General features: G+C 39.7%; 1 protein-coding gene across 1 annotated transcript in view; it reads right to left on the bottom strand.

Annotated features, from left to right (window-relative positions):
- AUH (AU RNA binding methylglutaconyl-CoA hydratase) overlaps positions 1-20,143 on the bottom strand; it is a 1,941,763-nt gene that overhangs the window by 1,243,529 nt on the left and 678,091 nt on the right. The gene's annotated exons all lie outside the window — the stretch shown is intronic.

Here is a 20,143-nt window from a genome sequence, read left to right as displayed (position 1 = left end):
CAACCTCAGGACAGGGGTCACACCCTGCTCCAACAAACCCACCCCCACAGATGGAGCCCCAAGAAGGATCGGCATGGATGCAGCTATCGGCGCCGAGGATGGAACTGAGGAGAAAGACAGCTCCGTACCCCGGGCTGAAGTGCCCGTCCCCCAATCCCCATATTGATGAAAGACCGGTTCAGTGGGAACCGAAGACCAACGGGACAAACTCGGAGCCAGAGTGAGATACACCGTAGGTGCCGAAGTCATGGGTTCCAAGAAGGATGTCGGAGCAGAAGGCTTCGGAACCGAGATGGTTGAAGGAGGAGTGTAACACAGAGTCCGTGGATAAGTCAACCCAAGTCCTGCAGGTGGATGGGTGTTAGAAAGTGTGGGATCCCCCTGGCTAACAACAGCTGTCCACAAGACGTACCACGTAGTGTTCTGACAGGCTCCTGGAGGATCTAGTGGATACTCAAGACAGGGAGTCAGGACATTCGATGAAGGGGCTATACATTTGGCCCAGAAACGGATCAATGGAAGGGGAGTATCGGGTCCGTGGTGCAAAGTCTGCTGGCACTGAAGTCTCTAGTTTTGAGATCAAAAGTAAAAGAGACAAATCCAATGAGATCTGTACAATGTTCGGTGCCGAACTGGCACTCGGAGCCAAAACGGTCGGTTCCAAAATGGTAACTAATGGAGTAGTCAAAGGTGTGCCCTGAGCCGAAGTGGCCACAAGTGCCAAAGTCAAAATAAACGTAGTAAGGTCTATGATCGGTGCCGGAGGCAGGACTGGTGCCAAAACTGGTGCCAGTATCGAAGGTTTCGAGATGGTTGGAGCCGAGGAAGACAGAGCATTAGAAGCAGATTTATGCCCCAAAGATAACTTTGGGACCTTTGATTTCCCAGGCTAGCTCTGATCACCCAATGGTGAAGAAGGAATAGAGTGGGATCTCTTTTTGTCGTTAGTAGGAGGGGTTGAGACCTCCATTGCAGAAATGGCCTCTGAGAAGGGAGACTTGAGTAACCCTTTCAGGATCAGTTTATTTTTGTATTAACTAAGAGTGCGTTGACTAAAACTCTGACAAATGTCACACAGTCATCATGAGAATCACTATTATGTAACTTCCCATTACATGAAGTGCAACTGAAGTACCCTTCTTATCTGCCATCTTGACAGAAAGACACCACAGGCCAACTGTATAATCCAACTATAACAAAGTCAAACATCATTCAAAAAGTCACAAATATAGCAATACACTGATATGTAGAGAATAACACCTTAATAAAAGCCAAAGCTAATAGGTTAAACAAGAAATACAATACCAGCTATGGTACAGAAGAAATATCACAAGGGTAAGGGAGGAAAGGCAGTACCAACAATGGTACTTGAAAGTTTACCAATGGTAACAACGGGTAGAATAGACAGGAAAAAAACAAGGTCAGACAGGAGGAAAGACACTGGAAATACTAATCGCTTAATAAAATATGAAGATATCAAAAATTTTCCACACAAATATCAAATAAGTTCCACTTAACTGAGAGCTCGGCTGAAACACGGCTTTATGGCTAAGTGGCAATCGAGATCTGAGGTAACAGGGAGAAGGGCGTTTTGGGTAGAGACTTAGCTCAAGAGTTTTTTGGCTGGCGCGAGCTTGGTAAAAAGGCTAACTCGGTTCCGAGGGCTTGGAACCAAACCCATCAGTGATGAATGGAAAGAAGATTAACAACTTCCGATCTAGTATTTTGGCCTTCACTAGTGAAAGACACTGATAATGTAATTCTTCTTGCTCAGTATGCAATAGTACTAAACTGTATTCGCAAAGAGAACCACTTCATCTAAGTCAAGTTGCTGAACTACCTTGGTCAACAGTAGCCACTGACATATTCGAGTGGAACAATCAGCATTACTTAGTATTGGCAGACTCATATTCAAACTGGTTTGAGATTGATTTACTACCCAATCAAACATCTACTACTGTTACTACTAAGTTGAAATGTCATTTCTCAGTCCATGGTCTTTTAACCTCAATGAAAACTGGCTCACTAATAATCAATTCATCCTGAACCCCAACAAAACTAAACTTCTACTTTTTCTCCCCAAATCACTGTACCACCATTGAGCCACATTTGCCATTACATCTCTTAACAACACAACTACTAAAGTTGAATCTCATACTAAACGTGTGGGTGCTATTACAGATAACCCACTCAAATTTGACCTGCATGTGTTCCACTGCATCAAAAAAAAACATAAAAAACTAGACCTATTATATAGAAATAAAAAGTTCCTATCAAATGAATCTAGACCGACTCTCGCTAATGCTCATCTCCTAACAAATCTCTTTTATAGTGCAGAAATCCAAACTAACCTACAATCCAATCTTCGCTCAAAACTCGAAACTACTTATAACAAGTTTGCCAGATTTGCTACACTCCTTCCACCTAAATCCCATCATTGTCTTGCTCTCCAAACACTTAACTGGTTAGAATTCCCCCACCAATTAATGCTTTCCCAAGTTACTATCATCCACTCTATATTGCACAAGCCCCTCTCTTGCCTGAGCATCTCACCTCTTTTCTCTCCATATACACCACTTAGAACTCTTAGGAGCTCTGATCAATTTTACCTCTACATCTATAAGCTCAAATGGTCCTCAGGCCAAAAGCTATAGGGTTACCTACCTGCCCTATCTTAGAACAAGCTACCCCTGTCCATTAGAAAAATAAGTCAGTGTCATGACTTTAAGAATGCCTTAAAACACCCCCTAAATACCACTTGGACTTGCTCCTGTATTAACCCTCCCTGAATGGCAAACTCACCTCCCCTTCCCTCCCTCCATACTCGAATTGTCCCTGCTTTTCCTTCCTTTCCCACCTTCCACCGCTCTACTGTAGCCCAGCTCTGTCCTCACCTTCATGCCTCTGTCCTCTTACTTTCTTATTTCTGTACTCTTTCCCTTATATAAGGACTAGTCCAGCATGCCTACCCTATATTCTCTTTTGAACTTGCTCACCGCCCATTAAATTTTCTTTTCTAACAATCTTTCCTCTGTCTTACTCTTCATAACTTTTATATATCAATTGCTTTCAAGCACGGAGGTGCAACAATACTCCTTATTCCTCAATTTTTTTTCCATTTATTGCACCAGGTTACTTGCTAATGATATTACTATATAAGTGTAAATCTTATTAATAGTCATTGACCAGAATGTTTGCTTTGCTCTGCATTTTGTACACTATTGTATAATTGAATGCTACTGCATTATTTTAAACTATTGTTAACTTGTACTCTTGAAAGTAGAGCTTTTCTCCCTGGGACTCTGCTGAAAAAGGGCCTTGGCTCAGTCAGACTATCCCAGTCAACAAATGTTAAATAAATACATAAATAATAAATGGTACTCTACACAAAGTTTTTTCTGACAATGGTACTCAATTTACTAGTCAGTTGTTTCAGAAATTTGCAACAGAATGGGACTTTGTACATGTTACTAGTAGTCCAGAATATCCACAGTTAAATGGACTAGCTGAATTTGCAATGCAGAGTGCAAAGCAATTACGTGAAAGGTCAAAACTTGATCATACTGATGTCTTTTTGAATTTACTTAATCTCAGAAACATACCCCCGTGACAACATACTTGGCTAGCCTACTCAGAGACCTCTATCCAGGCAAACCAGAACAATACTGCCTGTTAGTTCCAGTTTATTGAGGCCTAAAGCTAAAAACAACAGAACCATCTGAGCCCAATAATTCAGGAAGCACTCTTTCCAGAAGTCCAGTTATGACAGATTGAGCAGATTTCTTTGTCCGTTGAAAGGAGGAGAGATAGTGAGGATACAAATGGTGAAAGGTTTCGACTGGATTAGTCAAGTAACAGTTACATGTACCGAGCCGAGATCCTACTTCGTAGAATCTGACAGTGTGGAGTACAGGAGAAATCGCAGACATCTTCTTCCTGTATCAGAATCGTTATTGCAGCATTGTTCCTGTGATACCGACTCTAGAGCAATCCAGACAATATTCCCATTCTAGAACGTGTCTTAACTTCTACTTCCATTCTGAGGATGTTCCAGATATTTTGAAGGTTGAACATTTAGCAGATACAGTTCCAGTTGCTAAGTCTAATTCTCATTTTTATCTCACACGATTTGGTCATACTTCCAGACCTAGTGTGAAATACACAGTGACCTGGATATAACTGTATATGTGTACCTAGTTCTGTATAATTGCACAACAAAGAACTATTAGTATTGTTTGCATGCCAACTGATATTCTCAGCATTCCATGATCTATTTCTCAAAGAAGGAGGATGTAGAACAGAGTGTGTGTGCTGTATCTTTAAGAAGTATATCAAGGCCTGAACGTGCATATATAAATAGCAAGCACATGCTATACTCAGTGCCATTTTGAAAGTGCAGCCAGAGAGTGAGCATGTATGAAAGAAAGTAGCTAGTTTGTATATAAGTTACCTAAGTTAAAGTTAATAAGCTTCAATTGTGATGTGTTTGTACATAATAAAGCTGTTTGAACAGAACCCACAAAGACTCGTCTAATACATCCTGACTAGACGAGCGACACATAGTCTTTCTGGTAACTATTCACCTTAAATATGTTTCTTAATATGTGTCCTAAATTTGAAAAATTCAAATCACTAGCGGTGAGTTGACTTGATCTTAAAATTTGACCCTTAACCACATTTGTTTTAGTGTGTTTGGGATGCGTATCAGTATAAATAAAGTACAAATTACTGGCTACAGATTTCCTCACTATATATGGAATTATCTTCCATTTTTCTAAACCTTTGGAAATCAAAATCTCATGTAAAAATGCACTAACCTTGTTCTATACAAATTCAAACTTTAAGAATGATTCAGACAGCTCCTTATGGGGAAAAATAAATGCAATCTTGTTTCACCTATAATCTATAAATAAAATAAGTTCATAAAACAATGACAAATTTTGAAAAAAGACAGCTGTGAATATATAATTCTTCCCATTCTTCTCACACAATATTATTATAACTGGAACTTCTATACTGCTACACCATAAACTTGTTTTAAGACATTTAGTTAAGAATTATATTAAGACAATTGTATAAAAATCAACTTTGCTGTCTAGGAGGCACTAATTAGAACACGAGTATTATCTGAACCACAAAATCCATAACTGATTTGGAAAGATTGTAGATAAGTTAATACATAATTTTCAGATGTTAACATTTTTCAGTTTCATAACACAATCTGCAGAGTCTAAGATAAATACTTAATCCTCCCGTGATACTTTTGAATTTGTCCTCAGAGTATATGGCCAATTATTCAGTCTTAGAACTTGCAGCTGAAGCTATAGGCCTCACAGGTGGAGATGCATGGCTTTACTGCATTTTTCAGGATTCCAAACATTATTTCCATACATGTATTTTCCACTGTTAAGAATGTCTGCAACTCTCCAGTTATATGACCATCATTAGCTGCCAATCTCTAAAAACAGATCCATTTCTAAATAACCTCTAATGATTTCATCTAAACTTACATATTAAAAGGAAATCAGCTAAAAGCAGTCAGCATTCTAGTGTTATAATCCTTAATGTTCAAAACCACAACCCCAAACCCTTTATCAGCTTTCATAATCCATACTATAACACTGATTCGGAGTACTGAGTAGAAAGTGCTAGTCTCTGTTTAACTTTATTTTTGTTAGGTTTCTTTGAAACACTGTGAACAAATATCTTTTCCATAAAATTTAATTTTCAAACCTCCTTTTAGACTTACCAGTAGAGGGCTGTCATACTTGTTTTTTTAAGAAACTGATCGTCTCTCACTCCCATTTTTAAGGTCCCTTAAACAGTACTGCAAAATATAATTTGCTTGTGTGCATTTTGAGCAATGGATTAGTATCCTGAGTAAATATTCTTTGTGAAGACAGAAAGCTTAACCTATTCTGTAGCACGTCTTGTAGTTGTCAAACACCGGAAAGACAAATTAAAACAATTGAAAGAAAATGTAGAAACACTACAAGAATCTAAACCTGTTGGCATTCTTGCCACTGCCTCATTCGCTACTTTATTTTGTAACTTCTCTACATTGAAAAGGGTCCATGTGTTTGCCTTGTTCAAAAGATGACATTTCCTTGGATGCCACTGGCTGCAATGGAAAAAATCTCTGGAGGACAAAGGACTTCTGACTGGTCAAGCAAACCTTCTGTTTGTGCAATGGAAAGGTTGACAGGCATCCTCAGTTCTTCCTCTTAACCTATCTCTTCAGCTCCTACCTAGACTAGCCTCTGCACTTGGACTCCTTCTATCCCCATATCTACTACTCTCTTCCTTTTCCCTCTCCTCCCACTATCCTCTCTGTTATAGACCTTTGTATGTGCTACCTTTTCTGTCCTTTCTAAATTACTACTCCTGCTTTTTGTAACAATATGGGATTAGGAATTCTACACAGTATTTAGTATTTTAAGTATTAGACATTTTCTGTAAAAATGATGTAATTTATGAACTGTACACTTCTGTAAAAATGCTTCTGTATTGTTAATATTCTGCTTTCAATTAGTTCTTAGATCCTTATAAGCTGTATCTTATAGTAATTGATTTTATGTAATGTACCAGTAGATAGTGGAGCTTTTCTCCTCGGGCCTCTGCTGAAAATGGACATGTATCCAGCCAGACTAGCCCGGTCAACAAATGTAAAATAAAAAAATAAATAAATAAACTTCCTGCAGTGGTAAAGTCATGACCCTAAAAATATTTGTCCTGAATATTCACTACTTCCTAGGTTAGAATCCATATCATTACACCCATTCGTTTTTTTTATATTATCAGCATTGACCTGCTAGTCTTTATAATCATTGAAGTCTCTTGAGTATTTATTTGTTTATGTTTTGCCAGTACTTCATTTTTAAATAACATCCTTGATGTTTTGCAGCTTGCAGTTGAAAGCATCAAAAGCAGAAGCTTTTGATCTTCTGTTACTCAAATCAATATATTATTTCAATTGCACATCTCAGCTTTGTTTTACTGACTCAATAACTTCATGAATTTAAAACCAGTTTTCTCAGTGATTAGCTCCCACTTCCTAAAAATTCAGGACTAGGGTCTTTCTATACCTTTTATTAATCCTGAGACCCCTGGGTACAATATTCATTTTCATGGCTTCTTTAAAAAAAAAAAAAGCCCCTTTGTAATGTTTCACTCTTGCCTTCTGTAAGGTCTTACATAAATTGTCATTCTCACAATTTAATTCATCATAGCTGTTGCAAGATAAAGTCACAATAGGTGGTTTTAATACACCTAAAAGGTCTTGATGTACTGTCCATAAATCAGCTAGCGGTGAATGCTTCTCATTCTGGTTGTTTCTAATAACATTTATCTATGTTCCAATCACACTTAAATTCACAGTCTCTGACTTGGATTATTACTTATTTATCACCTGACATAAGGTGGCAAAAGACAGAGTCAAAAATAAAAGAATATTAGTTATCTCTAAAGGTATAGCTAGCAAAGTAATCAAACATTAAATTGAATGCTGAAGTATGGAAATACTCATAGGTTCACAGGTTCCTAGATTAGCCCTTGTGGGCCATTTTAAGCCTAGCTAATTACCCCATGTGGGTATCAAACCCTGCACCTTGTGTTTGTAAGTAAAGCACCTTAACCAATATGCCAAACTCCAACTGCCAAATGTGCAAACAAAAATAAAAAAATATATAAAGACAAGAAATGGCTACATAGAGAATACCTAAAATCCTTTTTGCAGCATAAAAAGACTAAAATATTTTATCAAACTAAAAATACACTACTAACAAAATAATTTCCTAGATAACTTCATCTCCACCCACAAATTAAAATGTAAATTGCAGAGTTTGCCTATTTAAAAAGAATACAACAAATAATAAACAACCAAGGTCAATGCCTCTTCATAAAGTTTAAATACATGCACAATAAGGCAATGCATTTCTTTCTTGACATTTTGATTTTCCAGGATTACAAAACAAAAAAAGGGAGGAACGCTGCAAGTATAATGGCAAAAGCTGTAGCCAATAATTCCTAATGCACAAAGCAAATGTGGTTAGGAGACAAATGGTAAGGACATGCCACCTTATCACTAGTAGTTTTTATTGTTTTGCAAGAAGTACATATATTAAGAAATAAATTTAAAGTGAGAGGTTACTCAACACATTTAATCCAGAAAGCCAAGGAAAATATATGTTTGAAAAGGGGTGGGAAAATTAGACAAAAAAATGAGTATCCAATTTTTAAACCAATCAAAACTTAATCTAATGTTAAATGGCATCTAGGTATGAGTTTTTCTTACACTTTAGACAGGTTACCGATATTGTTTTAAATACCTGGATAATTTTAATTGCGCAGGCAGTTTCAAAAGCTATTTTAAGTGACAAACTAACTTGCCATAAATAGAGGGTAGAACATTAAAGAAATATTGGAAAGTCATAAAATATCAAATGGTGGTAGAATAAAAGGTACCTACAGCTTTAATTCCTGTAGGCAGTGCATGACTGTGGGTAACAGTCCTTCATTTTACTGTTATAATACTGAAAAGAGTCTAGCAGTCACCAAATACTTTATATGCTACTTTGATAAATGTGTTGTATGGGGTCATGTTATAAACTTGTGAGCCATTTTCTCTTGGGTGAACTAACAGGAAACTGTGTAAGGATTTATAGACATAAATATGTTACATGAAAAAAATAACATTATGATATGCAACACCAGGGTAGCTTCTTCTTCTTCCGGTTGCTCCCGTTAGGGGTCGCCACAGCAGATCAACTGTTTCCATTTCTTCCTGTCCTCTGCATCTTGCAGTCACGCCAACCACCTGCATGTCCTCTCTCACCACATCCAGAAACCTTATCTTAGGCCTTCCTCTTTTCCTGTTACCTGGCAGCTTCATCCTTAGCATCTTTTTCCCAATATACTCTGCATCCCTACTCAGCACATGTCCAAACCAACGTAATCTTGTCTCTCTGGTTTGTCTCCAAACCTTCCAACCTGGGCTGACCCTCTAATATACTTATTCCTAATCCTGTCCATCCTCGTCACACCCAGTGCAAATCTTAACATCTTCAACTCTGCCACGTCAAGCTCTGACTCCTGCCTTTTTGTCAATGCCACTGTCTCCAACCCATATAACATAGCTGGTCTCACTACCCTCTTGTAGACCTTCCCTTTCACTCTTACTGGTACCCGTCTGTCACAAATCACTCCTGACACTCTTCTCCACCCACTCCATCCTGCCTGTACTCTCTTCTTCACCTCTCTTCCACACTCACCATTACTCTGAACTGTTGATCCCAAGTATTTAATCCACCTTCGCCACCTCTCCTCCCTGCATCCTCACCATTCCTCTATCCTCCCTCTCATTCACACACATATATTCTGTCATAGTCCTGCTGACCTTCAGTCCTCTTCTCTCTAGAGAATATCTCCACCAATCCAGGGCCTCCTCCACCTGTTCCCTACTCTCACTACGGGGTAGCTTACCAGTTTTATATGGTTCTTGTTTTATGTAATTAAATGCATTGACTCTGACATTCTACATTTTAAGGAATATGCACATGTTTTAAGAAAAGGGCATGGGAAATAATTATGAATATCTCACCCTGCTCACGCATTAAAGATACACAAACTTCAAAAATAAGAAAATTAGGCATTAACTTGGTTGCCTGGTGTCTGATATTGTTGTTTACAGTAATACTCTTCTTAAATAGTCAAGATTAACAATTTTACATTTTAATTAGTAGGTGAGAAATTTACACAGGGTACTTATTGTTTTGTTAGCAGTAAATTTTCAATCTGCTGGTCTGAGGATAAAATCACTCACTCTCTTTATGCTGGAATAAAGGTTTTGTATTCTGCGTCAGTGATTTCTTGTGTTCATATTTACTATCACATGGAACATTCTCTGTTGCTACCAATCCCGGGTCTGTCTTTTCTATAAATTCAACAATACACTGCCAGCAGTGTGTCTGCTATCTTTTTTGTATTCAACAGTAGAATGTCAGGAAGTACTTTCCACAACGACTTTAAAACGGTATATCTTGCTTCCTATCATGATACAATGCAAAGCAACATGTCAGAATTTCACTCAGAACACTGACAGTCCCTATCCTGTGTGCATTAATATGCATTGTGAAAAACAGCAATACATTTATATATATATATATATATATATATATATATATATATATATATATATGTATATGTATACACACACACATACATATACATACGTGTGTACATGTGTGTGTGTGTGTGTGTGTGTGTGTGTGTGTGTGTGTATATATATATATATATATATATATATATATATATATATATATATATATATATGCGCATTTATATATCACATCTAAACTTTAATAAATCATGAAGATCTCGTCTCCCAATATAACTGCCTTCTTTGCATTTTGTATAACACGTGGAAAAGTACAGTTTTGTACCTACCATAAATGTAGATGTTCGAAGATCCACATTGCTGCAGTCCTTACATATGGGTAGTCCGCTGTCCTCGGTCGGCCCGAATACCAAAGTATTAGGCTGATGTCGGTCAAGGCGCTTAAAACTGACATCAGGACGTCAGGGTACAAAAGCGCATGACCGACGTCATATCCTCAGTCTTTTCTTGCCCCAGATGTCAGAAGGCCCTAAAAAGAAAGGGCAAAGCCAAAAAACAGCAAAAAACAACCAACCACCCCTGCACTAACCATATTTACAATATTTACAACCCAAACCACACAACCACCTGTAACTACAGAGGGGAAGGAGGGAGGGTAAATTGGACTGCAGCAATGTGGATCTTCGAACATCTACATTTATGGTAGGTACAAAACTGTACTATGTTCTTCATCTCACATTGCTGCAGTCCTTACATATGGGTAGAATCCCAAAGCAGAGGTAAGGGAGGATGGCAAAACTATAAAGCATTAGGAGCTGCCAAAATGCCCTGTAAAATTGCAGTGGCAAATCCAGCCCTAGATTTAGAGTAAAGTGGAAGGTGGTAATGCTTAGAGAAAGTATGCACTGAACTCCAAGTAGCTGCCTCCAAAATATCCTTAGTAGCCACCCCCCTTAAAAAGGCTGTAGAAGTGGCAGTAGCCCTAGTGGAATGAGGCCTAATCCCAGTTGGAATCTCCTTACCATGATGGGAATAACAGAAAGCAATACAAAAACCAATCCACTTAGAAATAGTTTGTTTTGAAACTGGTTTGCCCTGAGAACACAAAGCAAATGAAACAAACAACTGCTGAGACTGCCTGAACCCTTTAGTTCTGTTCAAATAATATCGCAACTGTCTGTGTATATCCAAAGTGTGCAAAATCTTCTCCCCTGTATTTTGGGGGTTCGCATAAAAAGTAGGCAAATGAATAGTTTGGTTTAAAGCCACACTAGAAACCACTTTAGGCATAAAGGAAGGGTTAGTACGCAAAGACACCCTATCCTTGTGGAAAATTAAGAAAGGCTCAACCGCCATAAGGGCCTGTAATTCAGAAACCCTTCTCGCAGATGTAATGGCCAACAAAAAAGCAGTCTTCCATGATAAATATTTTAACTCGGCAGTCGCTGCAGGCTCAAAAGGTTGTAGAGTGAGTTTCTCCAACACAAAATTGAGATCCCAAGCAGGAGTAGGAGCTCTACGTGGGGGTCTTATATTCTTTGCCCCTCTAAGGAATTGCTTAAACAAAGGATGAGAAAATAATGGTGGGTCACAGTCATAGTGAGCAGAAATTGCTGCAGCATGAACCTTTATAGAGGAGAAGGACAAACCTTTGTCCAATAACTCAGTAAGGTACTGAAGAGCAACACTTAAGTTAGGTTTAGAAACATCAAAGTCCTTTGCTGTACTCCAAATTAAAAATCTCCTCCATTTATCTGCGTAAACTTTCCTTGTACTAGGCCTTCTGGCCTCCAAAATAACATTCAAAACTTGTTGTGGAAGCTGAGACCCTCCAGGGTTTAAAACAGAATATGTCAGGCTGTTAGATGTAGAGAGTGAAGTTTGACATTGAGTAAATGACTGTTCTCCTGAGACAGCAGGTGTGGAATCGAAGGCAAAGGCCATGGAGGCTCCCGTACTAGACTTCTCAGTAATGGGTACCAGTGCTGTCGAGGCCAATCCGGAGCTATTAAAATCATGGTTGGCTTGTCCTGTATGACCTTCAGGAGTACCTTTGGGAGGAGAGGCAGTGGTGGAAAGGCATACACGTGAAGATTGCTCCAATTGAATGAGAGAGCATCCACTTTCCAAGCTGTGGGATGAAACCTTTTCGTGCAAAACTTTGGCAGCTGGTAATTTAGTGGAGAAGCGAACAGATCTATGTCTGGAGTTCCCCATAACACTGTCAATTTTGAAATACATGAGGATCCAATTTCCACTCGTGGGGATCCATAATTTGTCTGCTCAACACATCTGCTAAGGAGTTCTGTGCTCCTGGCAGAAACCTTGCCTGAAGATTTAGCTGCAAACTGAGAGCAGTCTCCCACAAAATCATTGCTTGTCTGCATAGAGGATATGAATGTGTCCCCTTGCTTGTTGATGTACCACATGACAGTTGTGTTGTCTGTTTGAATCAACACCTGCCCTGGAAGAAGTAAATCCTTGAAAGCTATCAATGCAAATTGGACTGCTAACATCTCCTTCAAGTTGATATGTAAATGTTGAAGTCTGGCAGGCCACGTGTCTTGTACCCATTTTCCATTTAGATGAGCTCCCCAAGCTTTGTCTGAGGCATCTGTCGTTAGAATCTGACTCGCCTCTGGTCGGGTCACAGAGAGTCCCTTGTTTAGGTGACATTCCTGAGCCCACCACAAAAATTCCTTTTGAATGCAAGGTATTATCTGAATGACAGTGTCCATATCTTGGCAGTGTTGCGTCCATACATTTTGAAGATATCATTGTAGCTTCCTCATATGCAGTTTGGCATTGGGAAGTACCAGAATACAAGATGCCATGAACCCCAAGGCTTGAAGGACTGTCCTTGCAGTCAGCCTGGACTGACGAGACAATTGATGGAAATAAAGAGAAAGATTCTTTTGTTTGTCCGGGGTCAAAAGGCCATCTGGGATGCTGTATTCAGTCTCACACCCAGAAAGCACATGTCCTGAGAGGGTACTAGACTGGACTTTATTTCGTTCACAGAATACCCTAGGCATCTTAACACTGCCATCACATACTGTAAATGATGAAGAAGTTCGTCCTTTCCTTGAGCCAGAATCAGGCAATCGTCCAAATAAGGATAGATTTGTATTCCTCTTAGCCTGAAGAAAGCTACCACTGGAGCCAGAACCTTCGTGAACACTCTGGGCAGTAGATAAGCCAAAGGGCAATGCAGAGAACTGATAATGAAAAGTCCCAGCCCGAAAACGCAGATACTTCCTGCAACTGGGCCTGATAGGAACATGAAGGTAAGCCTCCTTCAGATCCAGAGTCACCATCCAGTGATCTTTGCCCAGCAGAGGTAAAAGCTGCTGTAACGTCAACATTTTGAACTTGGGAATGTCCAGATATGTGTTGAGGATAGATGAGTCCAAAATGGGTCTCCACGTGTCCCCTTTCTTTGGTACTAGAAACAGGCGAGAATAAAATCCTAGGCCCACTTCTGGCAGAGGGACCGGTTGTATAGCTCCTATTTGAAGTAGAAGAGAAATTTGGTTGTGAGCCTCTAGTCTTTGCTGAGGAGGAACGTCTGGCATGCCTTTGAAAGGAGGCAAGGTATGGAAATAAAACTTGTAACCTCGGTGTATGATATCCAGTACCCATTTGTCTTGGGTAATTAAAATCCAATTTTCCTTGAAAAGTGCCAACCTTCCTCCCAAAGGTGCTGCCAGGCAAGAGGGATCTGGCAGCTGAAAAAGTAGGTCATTGGGCCTGTTTACGAAAGGACTGGCCCCTACCCTCACTCGAAGATTGTGCAGGTGAACTCCCAGTTCTAGGTCTGAAGGAACTCTGAGCTCTGCCCCTACCACGTCTAGATCTACCCCTAGACTGAGAATCATAAGAAGGATACGTCCACCCCTTAGCAGGCCAATTCCTACTAAGCTTTGGAGGCTGAACTTGCAAAAAATCCTTAACAGTCTGCATACACTTAGCCTTGTCCTCCATTTTCTTCAAGACTGATTCCACAGGTGGACCAAACAACACTTCAGACTGCAAAGGAGCATCCAAAATCCTTGTTTTAACATGGTCAGAAAAATTCTGATCCTTCAGCCAGGCGTGCCTGCGAAGAACTGAACCAGTGGCAGCCACCCTAGACGAGGCCTGCACAGCATCAAAACCACATTGTAAAGAATGCTTACCAACCTGCTCAGAGACATGCACCAAATCTTGTAATTCTTTACACTCAATGCCTTCTGCCAGAGCATCCACCTTAGATTTCAATTGAGAAAGAAGAAAGTTTTGATATTTCAACATATGAAACTGGCAATTCAAAGCCCTCATTGCTAAGGTAGAAGAAGTATAGACCTTCTTTCCCCATCTATCCAAAGCTCTGGCCTCTTTATCTAGAGGAACCGGATTTTCACAACAGAGGCCTTGACACCCTTGGGTCCCTGACTAATAGTTTCTGGGTCCGCCCTAGGACTCTTATAAAGATATTTATGAGCCTCAGGCACCCTGTAATACCTATCTGGTTTAACAGGTGCAGGAGGCAGAGAATCAGGATTAAGCGAAGCCTCTGAAAACACATCCTGCACAACATCCAGAACAGGTGGTATAGCTAAGGGCCTATGTTGAGGTAAAAGCAAAATTCCCTAAGCCTTTTCCGAGAATCAGAGAAGTCTTGACCTTCCCACTTAAAATGCTCCCTCATAGAGTGAAGTGTCTCTGAAAAGAAAAATCCTCTGGAGGAGAAGCAGAAGGAGTGGAATCTTCTGCATCAGAATCAGAATAAGGAGAGTACTCCTGCAAGTCTTCAGCCGAAGACTCTGAAACATCTGAAGCCTGTTCAAAACTTCCCAACTCTGGCTCCACCCTAGGCCTCTTATCAGGAGGGGCAAAGAACCTCTAATCAGAGTAATCAAATCTTCTGCCATTTTAAGCATGTGCTTCTTAGGCACAGACCCTGCTGAACTAGGAGTGACACCAACAGAAGCTAAACCTGGCCTGCCCCTGGGAGAAGCCTTGGAAACAGAAGGAGAGGGCCTAACCACCCTGGGAAGGGAGGGAGTACAGTAACCTGAGAAGCCCCTTCAGCCTGCCCTGCCTCAAGAGAGGCCACATCCTGCAAAATTAAAGTCTCCCCCTGAGACTCTAAAGAAGTCTCCATCGGACCCACCGGTTCCACTGAAGCCTCTAAAGAACCGGCGTCCGGAACGGACGACTCATCTTGCCTGGGTTTAACTGTTTTGTCTTTGCGCTTCTTCGTGGAAGCGGGCGCCGGAGAATCCGACGGCATATTATAATTGCACCGCTTACCGAAGACCAGCCTAGCACAATCTAACCTTCGCTTAACAGTGCGCTTATTGAACCTAGCACAAAAGCGACACCCGACTACGTCAGGCTCAGGCCCCAAACAAGGAATGCACAAAGAATGATAATCCCTATGCGGTATCTGTTTCCCACAAGAAATACAATTATTCACTTTTTCTGACATCCGGTACTACAGGGGTACTTAGCCAACTTGGATTCGGTCTGAAACTCCGAACTCGAAAAATTTCAGAACGCCGAACGGCACTTGCAACGCTGCTTCTGCATTGGACCATGCGGCAAAAAAGACTGAGGATATGACGTCGGTCATGCGCTTTTGTACCCTGACGTCCTGATGTCAGTTTTAAGCGCCTTGACCGACGTCAGCCTAATACTTTGGTATTCGGGCCGACCGAGGACAGAGGACTACCCATATGTAAGGACTGCAGCAATGTGAGATGAAGAACATCTTCAGTTGTGTACAGTCACGGACAAGTCAATGTTGAGTATTTCAACATGATTCGTTTAATCTTTTAAAATCAACAGAATTGAGTGTAAAATAATTCAGTGCCTGCACAAAATATTTCAATTCATTCTAAATACTGCAAAAGGCACATGATTACAAATCGCCAAGACTAGTAGTTACAGGGAACGATAGAAATGTTGGCTAAAAGGACAGCATTGTTTTATATGGTCTAAATATGACATGGAAAATTTTATTTGTTATCTTAATGGACTTACTGATTTTACAACATTCACTTATAATAGCAGGAAAGATTCAACAGCTGCAAGAATACAGAGATAAGCAAATTCTCTATCCATATAAGCCATAAAAAGGTATGAATCAACTCTTACATTCAGTCTTTCAACTGTGCACACCACCTGAAAATGAATTTTAAAGACAGTATATAAGGCAAAGTCATTTGACAGTTGACAATGTTTTCTACGTGAAGTTACTGTTTTTGACTAAGCCATTTGAGAAGGGAGAACTTACAAGATTTAATAAAATAAATTTGTAATGCTATAGCTAAAGTTAAGCTGAATAAATACCAGCCACTTTAAGGTACGGTGGTTCAAAAGATGTGCTCTCCAGTACAAGAAACGTAGGAAATAAGCATGCCGCAATTGTGCTGATACATAGGCTAGGATTTACAGACAATAGCATCTGACACAGGACTAATTCGAGGCCAAGCAAGGGTTGTGGGGATTCAGAGACAACACACAATGCATATTCTCTTGGCTGTAAGCAATCCTGTGCAACATACTCCTGAATATGTGCAGAGCAAAAATACGTAGTACTTCTCTATAAATCCAAGCTCAACTTAAGATTTCATTTTTAGAAAACTTGTTACAGCAAATAATTAGCAAATCTTGATAAGACAAGAAGATAGCAAAGAAGACGTAGAACTTATGCCAAATGCAGTTAACAAAAGAAACAGTATTTTCAACTGTTTCCTACAGAGAACACTAAATAAATGCAATATGTCTATAATTAATGACAGAAAAGAGGCACATCTGCCTGCAGGATGTGCATACACCGCTATTATATCTCAAATACTTGTTAATTTAATCACTGAACTATGTTTAAACGTTATTGGGCTCCTGAACGTTTCATACAACTTTCTATTCATGTGTATGCTGCTACTTTGACTGGAAACTGTGTGTTCTGTATAGGAAACACAACAAAATTACCAGATCCTGTTTACTAACCTCAACAAATTAACAAATCTGTTGTCTACAATGTCTTAGTCTGATTCTCAGACAAAGGTATTGCAATTTTATCAGAGTTTTATCTTCTGTTTTGGATCATTTCTTGTTTGACTTGTGTGTGTGGGGAAGGCACTGAATCAGCACTGGATAAGAAAGAAGTGAAGTGGCACATTGCCTTAAATAATACCTCTGCTTGTGGTTTAAAACAGCACTTGAATTTTAATTCACATCAAAAAAGAACCATTAAAACATGGGCAGCTGTATTTGAGTCCTATGCTTACAACTTTGTTACAGTGATAACTGTCAGCATCGTATCAATGTGATGTTTTAAAGTCACACATGGATGTTTCCTTTAATGCCACTGGAAAAAGCTATTTATATGCCTTAACACTGCACAGGCTCGATTTGCTGAATTCCTGTATACATAAATGAGTTTACAGGCCTGCAATGCCAAGTGATTTTATGTATTTAAACTAGTAATTCTGATGTTGGGGATTGTTATTACTTTTTGAGTTTGATACTGAAATAATGCAGAATGACTTAGTTCAAATAATAATGGTCCAATATATGGTATGCATATTTGGCAATGACTTGGGGCAGGAGGAATGGAAAAGGAAGCAGTTGCAAATCGTAATTTTACAGGTGCACAGCATTACGGTACTGAAGGAGGAGATCAGAGTATAAGACAAAAAGAAAAATCTAAGGGAAGTGGGGTTACTCCGATTGACAGAGGGATTACTAGGGAAAAAAAACAAGAAGAGGAAAAAGACACTGTTTACTGAATTACCATCTGAAATAGAAACTAACACACACAACTTTTAATGCTAAGAACATAATCAAATGCAGCAGGGGAATTGCCAGGGTAGAACAGTTTAAAAGACATGGTGTATATGTGTTTTTACCTGGATTTCCATTTTCCGATCCCAAAGGCTCAGATCAGGAGTTTTTTGGTTCCTTGGGAGAAAGCTTTCTCAGAAGTGAGTGAAGGTTAAAAAAATATTTATTTTTTGCATTGCCCTTTTGGCTGGTTTAGAATTTGGTGTAATGGTTGAAGGACTTCAACTACCAAATGAAAGGCACGGGATGGGGATTTGGTATGAGTACATTATTGTGCGATATGAGTATTGGCACAGAAATTCTGCGTGTTGTTGTTATTAAAGAATTGGGAGGTGAGAACCTATGTCAGAGGGGAGCTGCAAACTAGAATGGATTTATTCTCTGGAGTCAAGGATATTGCATGGTCAGAAATAAATTGCATATCATGTTTTTTGTTTTTTCAGATCCTAAGAATTGGTATGCTTAGGCAAAGGCTGGGATGACAAAGTAGGAGACAGTATATTCAAGCATAATAAACATTTACCGCAGGGCAAATAGCTGAAGTTAGGTTGGTTGGAGTTAGGGAATACAAAGAAATCACAGGGACTTTAGGGATTTCAATGGATCATGGTTGAACTTGCCAACTGCACAATATATTTAAGGCAGAATACAGGAATGGTGTAAGATATAAGCAATGAAAACTCATGAGTGTAAAGTATTGTTAAGGACATCAATGAACAGCTGATTGCAGAGACCAAAGAGATAAAGCCCTGACTGTGTACTAGACAATCCAGGAGAGACTAGTGATGTGAGGGGTATAATGGTCAACCAAGGAGGACAGGACTCTACAGTCAATGTCAGCTTACTCATCCAAGACATGGAGGTGTGCTTAGTTTGCTGCAAATTAGGCACATTGCAGAGGTTGGGTATCATGACAAAAGGCAGGATTTGTGTGTGTATATGTGTGGGTGTATGTGCGGGGGTATGTGTTCCAGTCAACCACAGTCTACATGCACTGCAAGAAGGTGTTGGAATGTGAGTGGAAGTCCATTCACATCAAAGACACTACAGGGGGACACCATATATTGGGGTTACCATTACAGTAGACAAATATTCTTGTTAAATGATGGCAGCATTTCCCAGCATTCATCTCACACGTGTCCACAGATCCTAGTAGGAAAAGGAGAACAATGACTGGGTCAGTAAGGGGATGGAAAGGACAGATGGCTGCAGTGAAAGGAGGACAAAAGGTAAAAAATAATGCAGTCAACACATGGACAAAAGGGAGAAAAAGTAGGGCATTAAGGTTCAAGCACAGATGTTAAGGACAAGAAAAAGGAAACTAAACTCTGGTATAAGTGGCAAAAGTCTGCGATTAATGGATGGAAGAAGAATGTTTCTTCCTTTCTGTTTTTTAACTGAGTAAAACAATCAAGGTTATATGGACTAGTTTCAGGATGGTAACAGTGAAGTGGTTAAAGATAATGATATGCAGTGGAGTACAAGTTCTTTTTTTTATCATCCAAATCTAGGATGGGTTGTATGGAAGGGATGGAGAGGGAGGAGAATGCAGAGAAGCTGGGGAAATGAGGTGAGTAATGTCTTGCTTTTACTGACAAGTGAGGATGAAACTGTTAAGTTTTTAACACTAATAAATAAGGTAAGTCTTTTAGATACGGATGGTTTAGATTTTATTTCTACCAGAGACTGGAATACTGACAATCGATGGGTTTGTGACAGCCTCACTTTACCCCAGGCCAGTAATCAAAGAGCCTTAATCCTCACCACTGGCACTGGTGAAAGATGGTCACTAAAAACACAAATAGATTTACACAGTATTTTCACATGTGGCTCACTGCATCAAGGACAATTTTCCCCAAGAGCACACACAGAACACACTTCAATGGGACTGGACTCTGTCTCTCCAGATCCCAAACAAGACCCACTTTGAAGCACTGTGTCCCAGTTCCAAACACACACACACACATCTGGGAAAGGCTGGCACAGATTCATCAGCTGTGCCTCTCTCTCCAGAATATAAGGTAGATTGCTGCAACCAGTCAGATTCTCTAAGGCTCTTACAAAGGGCAACCAATTATAATGTATCAAATTAATACTGAGATAAATGGTAGAGTCTGACCTAAGTAGTAAGGCTTATCAGAGTGACCACAGTGTTAATAAAATAAGCATAAGTACTTTCAAGATATTAAAAGTATT

This window comes from Protopterus annectens, chromosome 11.part0 (genome assembly GCF_019279795.1).
Source record: "Protopterus annectens isolate FY-2018-M chromosome 11.part0, PAN1.0, whole genome shotgun sequence".
Taxonomy (NCBI): Eukaryota; Metazoa; Chordata; order Ceratodontiformes; family Protopteridae; genus Protopterus; species Protopterus annectens.
Note: the sequence above shows the minus strand (reverse complement) of the source record. Positions and strands in the feature narration are given on the sequence as shown.